Raw genomic sequence first — 8,301 nt, forward strand, 5'->3', positions numbered from 1 at the left:
TATGGCTCCCTAAATACGGTTCCCAATCAGAGACAACGAGAATCACCTGACTGATTGAGAATCGCCTCAGGCAGCCAAGCCTATACAACACCCCTAATCAGCCACGATCCCAAACCCCATACGAAAACAACATATAAACCCATGTCACACCCTGGCCTACCCAAACATACAACAAAAACACAAAATCCAATGACCAAGGCGTGACACCCTGTTTGTTGTTAGCTCAAAGTTGGATGTGTTCCAGTAGAAAGTAGCCTATCCTGTGACGTACTTGTTTTGAGCCCAAAATTAAGAAAATCCGTGTGACGTACCTGTGTTGAACTGCGTTCCCTCATATTTAAACACTAGCGGCACGCCACTCTATGGGTGGTACATATTTGTGGCATCACAGTCACAAAACCCAGGCAAATAAACAAAAATACAAAACCGTGGAATCTAAAGTTGCCTACCCATCGACCTGAATGATGCACTTCTTTTAAAACCAAAATTGTAGGACGCAAATTTGCCATGCACCAGTTTATGGCTTATGGTATCATAGGTCTAAATTAGATGTTTGCACCTTCAATATATATCATCAGTAAATGTCTAATCATATAGATTAATCTCAACCTATACGTAAGTAACGGAGTTGAAAATGGCACCAGGGTATTGCTGCTATTCAAGTCGACTGTTGAGCCAAACGTAGGGTACTGCAAGCCGTCTTTCAATGCTAATTTGACTGTTATAATATCATATTGAGGAACATAATGTGAAGACATTTTCATTGTCCGAATGTGGCTTTAAGAGACTGCATATCAGAGATAGAGAGTTGATACACCTTTTGAAATAATGCTACAGGACATTCACAGGACAGTAAGTCAGACAAACCAGGATTCTGTTTTATGTGTTAGTTCGGTCTTCTCTGCTCTGCTACAACGAGGGATTCCATATTGAACTGAACCCAGATCCCCTCAAACCAATTAGGTCAGTTTCCTTTTATTCCCAAAACTAGGAACTCTGTGTAGAATAAGAGTGTAGATGTAAGATATTACCTGATACGTGTATTTTTTCAATCGATGTCTGAGCAAGTGAATCATTCATTGTTCCCGTTTCAATCAAACATTTGTAGACTACATTACAATTACTCACTAAGTCTGTGAAAAAAAACATTATAAAGAAATCGTGTCAAAAAGCTTTTGCTTCAAATGTTTTATTTATGTGTAATTGATTGACTTTAATTACTTACTTACCCTCTGGTGTTTTTATCCCTGTAGGATAAATACTTCCACAGCATTATGAGTAAATATAGAAAGTATAAAGATCTAGTGAGAGATAATTCTCTATTTCCGGGTCATGTGTTTTATTTATATTTATATTATATTCCTGTCTGTTTCTTAGTAATAACAGAATCATAATTGGAAAAACAATGAAAACGTTTTTCAAAATCCAAAACTGCAGCCCAGAAAATAGAATGGCCATAGGGTAGTTCATGCCCCCCAAAAAAGGCCTCTTGTTATGATTTTTTGTAAAAGAAAATCTAATTTGGCTAATGGGCAGCTGTCCCATTTAAAACACTAGCTACAAATAGTTTACTGGAATGGCCCATTTGACTCTGGTGGGCTGGTGTGTCAGATATGGCCAATTTATTGGTAGTATTCAGCCCCTGCTACATTTTTAACACAACATTTCAGTATAATTTATAACAGCCACTTCCAACTCATGTTCTATTTGATCAGCGTAGATGTTTGAATGTTTTGAAAATGGTTCAGCAGTTAGTGCCCGTTTATGTGAACATATCATGTGTGTTCTTCAACTGTCATTCATTTTGGCACTTGTTTCACCTTGTGTATCGGACATTTTCACTAATGGAATAACAAGCAATCTGGTGCACCCCAAGAAAATCTTGATGGGCTTCTACACTAAATTGGACATAGAGAAGTACAACAATGTGATGATCAAAAACGTTGTCAAACTGTGTCAGATCCAGGCCCATCTTGCTATCCTAGAGGTAACAGCTTATGTAAAACTCTTATACCTATTTCAGACAGAAGATGTGGTTCCCTGTAAAAAAATAAAAAAATACAAAGCAAAAATTACATGACCCCCTTTCAAACCCTTATGTCCCACTTTCTGCTCCAGGGCAGGGTGGAGTGTATTCCTCTCCCGGACCACTGCATTAGCGGGGTCTTCCACTCCAACTGCCACCTCTACTGGCCAGACATGGCCACCGCCGAACTGTTCCGTGTCATGAGGCCAGATTAGTGCACACACAAGCTGAAATTCCTGATTGCAAACAGTAGAGGGCAGTAGAGTAGCATACACAGAAGACAGTATTTCAGTGCACAGCACAGAACCTGTTAGTGTTGTATCTCTGTATGACGGTTAATATAACCATTGCAATGGAAGAATCATTCTAACTCTATGAATACAATCCCCTCCATTTCTTCCTCCCCGGTAGGAGGGAAGATGTTGGCCACGTGTGACCTGGGCTTCCTGCGTCATGGGGTGGAGCAGGGCTTCTTCAAGGGCAAGACAGTGGAGCCTGAGCACTACCTGCAGGCCCTGAGGGCTGTGGGCTTCCTGGGGGTCAGCATGAAGGACCTGACAGACCAGGGAAAGGGCTTCCAGGTCATCTACACCACTTCTCCACCTCCCTCCACCACTGAGACTCAGACCAGTTAGGGACACTTTGTGTGCACACTCCGGATGTTTGATGGACATAACAGCATGTGTGTCATAAAAACAAATTTTACATCCAAAGAGAGCACGTCTGTTCATACTCAAGGTTTTATATTGAGCACTTGTCTGTTACCGTGATGATTGGTTGTCAGAAATATAGTATTTACCCGCCATTCACTTTGCATGGGAGGGTTATACACAGTACGAGCCTGAACTAGTAAGGTTTTTTGGTGACCACAGAGCACATGGTCACCTAGTGTTAAATACGAGGTTTACATGTTGAGGGTTTTGTTTTTCCTTATTTGCATATGACAGATTTCTGTCAATAAAAAGTAATCAATCAATCATTAAAACAGGGTCTCACAGTCCCTTCTCCAAATAGACTACATTTGAAGGAAACAAAAACATCAAGACATTAGAATATGTGGGTGAGCTATCTGATCGGCAGTATCTGAAGACAAGACCTTGGTTGTACTGCTTTTTCCGACCTCCAGCAGAGCGTTTGGCACCACTCAGTGGGCTGTAGGGAACTTGGCGAGGGAGGTGGTGTTCAGGTATGTGGATCACGTGTCCGTCAGCCATGCTTGCTTTAATGCAGGTCGACTTGGGGTTCGATTCAGTCCATATCGCTGAAGTTCAGCACTATAGCGCGATTGAAATGTTAAGGTCATTTCCGATTGAGCCGACATATGTAGTGTTCACCGTGAATGCAGTCTCCGCTAACGTGAACACATTGCCTTTACATTTGTATTGTGCTGTAGCACAGCTCTTCAGCACTACAGATTTAATTGAGCACTTGGTGTCGGCGAGGATCTCATTATAGGGTGCTCAGTCTGTACTCCCAGGTTAACCTTAAGATGAGTTGGAGGCAACTGATGTGGCACGATTCCAGGATGATGTTGTGCTCCCTATACTGGGTCCAGGTCTCTGAGCCATAAAGCAGACTGGAGACACAAACAGCATTGCATACTACCACCTTGGTGTGGGTATTATCGATCTTCCAAGACCCTGGCCCGAGACATCCGAAAGAAGAGAAGTCTCTATTGACACGAGAATGAACTTCTGATATCAAATAGAGCAGGAATGTATCCTCTCTCTGGGGTCTAGATGTGGGGAAGGATGCCAATAGGGTTTCTTAGAGACTGAGAGATAAAAGTTCAAAAGGAAAGGAGGAAAGACTAAGAGTGGTCAAGTCTGGTCCTTGGTTGTTTACCAGAGTTTTTTTGTTCTGTATTCAGGGCACATATAGTCAGTGGCTGTGCCCTGATAGGCTCCCTGCTAAGTTAGCCACGGGCAGTGTCACCCCTGGGTGGTGTCAGTGTTGCTGGGGGTGCAGAGCAGGAGCTGCTGCTGATGCTACTGCTGCTGTAGCTGCTGCTGCAGCTGGGTTCAGTAGAGTGAACAGAGCTAGCATATCCAACACCGATGGAGCTGCTAGTCCATGATCAGGCACAGCTGGACAGAAGCCCGAGGGTTGAGTTGGGCTCTGGCAGGGGCATGTGAGAGATGCCTTCCAGGGGACTGTCCCCTGGGTGGTGACTGTCCCCAGTGGTGTTGGCCTCAGAGTCTGTGGGCACCAGGTGTGGTTTGGTCACCAGGTGATAGCATGACACCGGGTAGGACCATGGAGTGAATCCTTACCACCGCTACACCTTTCTACCAGCGGAGCCTTGTCTGACAGTGAAACAGTTCATTCAGCCTCATTTACTGCCTTTTTCAAAAACATAGCTGATTTGGCTGACTTGCTTAAACAAATGTAGTTTCTACTGACAGTTGAGATGTACAAACTATGGCATAAGGGGACGACAAGCGGATAAGAAGCAATCCGTAATTTGGATTAAGACATTAATGAGCGAGCTAGGATGGACGTAGTCAATATAACTTATTGTTCAGCACTTTTAAAATGTACAGCGACAGAATTCAAAATATGGGTCGCTTGTACAGTGTTCGCCTTGTACACCAAGTCAGAACCGTAGGATAAATAAAGGGGGCACATAAGCAGACAATGAAAGCTCTTCCAATATTCAATGATTTCATTTCTTTAAAAACAGGTTATAGGCTACATGTGCACCACAAAGTCAGAACAGTAAGGTGCAATTAAGAGGGGAAAATAGACCAAAATATTAGGGTGAGGCACATGGGCTACTAACAATTTACCACACAACATAGACTTAGTATTACTTTCTTAGCAGTATTTATATCTCCCTGGCATATTACATAATTTATGCAGCAGCATTCAATACAAATACATTTTTGGACTCACATTGTTGTGCTGTGCTCACTTGAACAGGAAGGTGGCGCCATTGTCCTTCTTGGGCAAATTTTGTCATTAACTTTGTCATCAAAGTCTGGCATTCTCTGGATTTATGGTGCATTCAAGACAACTGGGAACTCGGGGAAAAAAACTCTCGAATCACGATGAAGTAAGCGATCTTCAGGTTGTAGCTCTAGAAAGAGGCCCAAGTTCCCGACTTATAATTCCGAGTTGGATGACCTTTCAAAAGGTATTTTCCCAGTTGGAGCTAGTTTTCTCCTGAGTTCCCAGTTGTCTTGAACTCACTGAGGTCAGATTTCCAAGTTCTGAGTTGACAGTCATTTTGAGCATGGCAGAAATCATGCTGGATTGACAACATTGCCAATGTTGAATGTCTATCATTTTAAGCTTGGAAACAAGAACCTTAAACTGAGAATTGGGACCACACACCCACTCCACTGAATAGCAGGCTAGTGATTGCTTTGCAATGCTTGCAGTTAGCTACTGATTTCCTTCCAGACCACTCATTGTTGAATTTGCGATTTCCAAATTGTTGTGTAATGTTTATGTCTAATGGCCGATGAGCACCGATACGTTTTATCTATAATTTATCTTCATTATTTCTCTTCAAATGACAAGGATTAAAAAGGATTTGCCAGTAGATTGTCGACTTGATTCATGAGGACAGCTAGCTAAGATTTTGAAAGTATGACGTTGACATGATCAGTTCAATCAAAGCTACTGTAGATTTGACGTCATCTTATCTTCGGCCAATGACCTTGAGCCTTCTTGGATGGGCACCTCTAACTTGGCAGCACCGAAGGGGCATGCATTTTCAAGCTCTACCCATAGATTTGGCAGCGACGTAGTGTCCCCATGAGTAACAGAACACTGAGCCAATCACGGCGCAACTAGAGAACATTACCAACCCCTACGCTCCGTATTTTCTGCTGGCTGCCCCACCACCACAGAAAGCACTGAGCTATGCTGAAACACCTGCATTTTGGAGCTGCCTTAAGAAATCAAAAACAAGACCATGTTTGTATGGAAGCTTTAATAACTCAATGTTTAAATAAAAAAAAAACATTTTTACAAACTGATATGTGACACGTATTAATGTGAAAATATTATGCAAAAGAGGCAACCCCACCTTAAAAAAATATGAGAGCCCCACCTGCCCTAAATGACGGGTCGCCACTGATTGGCAGAGAGGTTTGGAACTCTATTGTCAAACAGCTCTTACACTAAACGGGCATTATCAGAATTGAATGTGTTTGAGGGAGACTGCCAGCCTTGCTTACATATTTTGTGTCCATTTCCTCCACCCTTCATTTCCAGACCTTGACCACATCTAGTTCTTTGGAGAAGTCGGCCTCATTCTCTCGCTGCTCTTGGCTGTGAGACAACTTGCACTTGATGTGCAAAAATTACGCATTTAAAAACCTTTGCACAAGCAGATATGCAACCGTAATTTAATGATATCACAGTAGTATTTTCAGTCAAGGAAACTTAGAAGTAAATCCTTTGCACCATCACACTTAAGCTCACAACTTCCAAGAATAACTTCTGAAAACTTCTTACTAAGAGTGGCAAATGTGCTCTGGAGAGCAGCTGGCAGACGGGATTGGGCCAGCCAGAGATGGCACCGGGAGGTAACCACCTGTGCCATGGCCAGTCTGTTGGTGCGGGCCACATCCCTCTGGAGCAGGGAAAGCTGGCGAGACACCTTCATCGGTTCCAGAAAGAGCTCCTCTGCGTCCTCCCGCAGCCGGGGCAACAGAGTCTGCAGGTAGGCCTGCAGCAGCATGTCCGCGTTGGTAAGGGACCCATGAGAGCAGAGGGACCCGTATGTGGCTTTCAAGTCCAGATCAAAGACTCTGGAGGGTCCCGGCTTCAGTCATGGGTTCCCCCCTATAATCTCCCGGCCCCGGGAGTTCCAGGGCAGCTATCACGGTGTCCATGGTCGGGTACTCCCAGAGGCCGAGTGACTCTGCCCCCGCAATATAACTCCATGGTCCAGTCTCTGCTGTGAGTCGGAAGCGCCCCCTGACAGAGGCCCAGCTCTCCTGTAAGGCCTCACGGAACTCAGAGATGGGGGACAGATGGAGTCATCACTGTCCACCAGTTTGATGTCCAGTGCAGTGGCTACCTGAGTGAGTAGGCTCCTCATAGCCTCTCGAGCCGTTGGGGACAGATGGAGAGTCATCTCTGTCCACCAGTAGAGTTGGGGACAGATGGAGAGTCATCACTGTCCACCAGTTTGATGTCCAGTGCAGTGGCTACCTGAGTGAGTAGGCTCCTCATAGCCTCTCGAGCCATTGGGGTAAGATGGAGAGTCATCACTATCCACCAGTTGATGTCCAGTGCAGTGGCTACCTGAGTGAGTAGGCTCCTCATAGCCTCTCGAGCCGCTGGGGGAGATGAAGCCACGCTGCCGGCTTCGGATAGCCTGTCAGCCTGGTAGCCCAGCTCACGGTCGTGAACAGTGTCAGCATCGTCCCGCAGGAACAGCTGATCACTGGCCAACAGGGAACAGCTGTCGTTGTCATTGAAGCTATCAACCTCCTGACGCAGGGCATGCGCCCTCCACTCAAGGTGGTCCAAGCGGTCCGACTCCTGTCCTAGCCTCGTTATTGTAACTTCATTTTTTACTATTTATTTTTATTTTTTACTTTAGTTTAGTTAGTAAATCTTTTCTTAACTCTATTTCTTGAACTGCATTGTTGGTTAAGGGCTTGTAAGTAAAGTGACAAATAACATTTGATTTGATTTTGATTTGAAAAAGCTCTGGGCTCTTCTGAAGGCCAGACTCCTGAACTCTGAGAGAAAAGCCACAGAGCAGGGTGTGAGCAGGTTATACAATGTGTTAAGTGTTTTGCTAGCTATGAAGTAGAGCTTAAACGTGTAGACATCGTTGAGGTTACTCAGACCTGTAATGCTCCAAAGTTGTCATGCTGTCATAATCAGCCTGGTATGATCACCCAAGAGATGACTGACCAAATAAAGAACTTGGCTGGGGTGTTTTTTCAAACAAAACTACTCTACATTTTATCTCTAGAATCCTCAGGATAACATATTAGAGCAAGATTACTGAATGTAAGTACATTATTTACCTTCAGAGGTGAATGTATCAAACCAGTTGCCGTGATAAGTGTTTTGTTGTTGTGCACAATCCCCAACAATAGTGTGGTATTTTTTGTTGTAATAGTTACTGTAAATTGGACACTGCAGTTTTATTAACACATTCTTTGTTCGCTTCAAGGCAAACAATACCGAGCCAATCAGAAGACTCTCGTTGCTCCGGATGACCAGGCCCTTTCACACTCTGAGGCTGACGTGAGGAAAAACTCTCAAAAGAGCGAATACTCACAAAGCTGTCAAGCCCAAAC

This window comes from Oncorhynchus gorbuscha, linkage group LG23 (assembly GCF_021184085.1).
Source record: "Oncorhynchus gorbuscha isolate QuinsamMale2020 ecotype Even-year linkage group LG23, OgorEven_v1.0, whole genome shotgun sequence".
In the NCBI taxonomy this organism is placed as follows: Eukaryota; Metazoa; Chordata; class Actinopteri; order Salmoniformes; family Salmonidae; genus Oncorhynchus; species Oncorhynchus gorbuscha.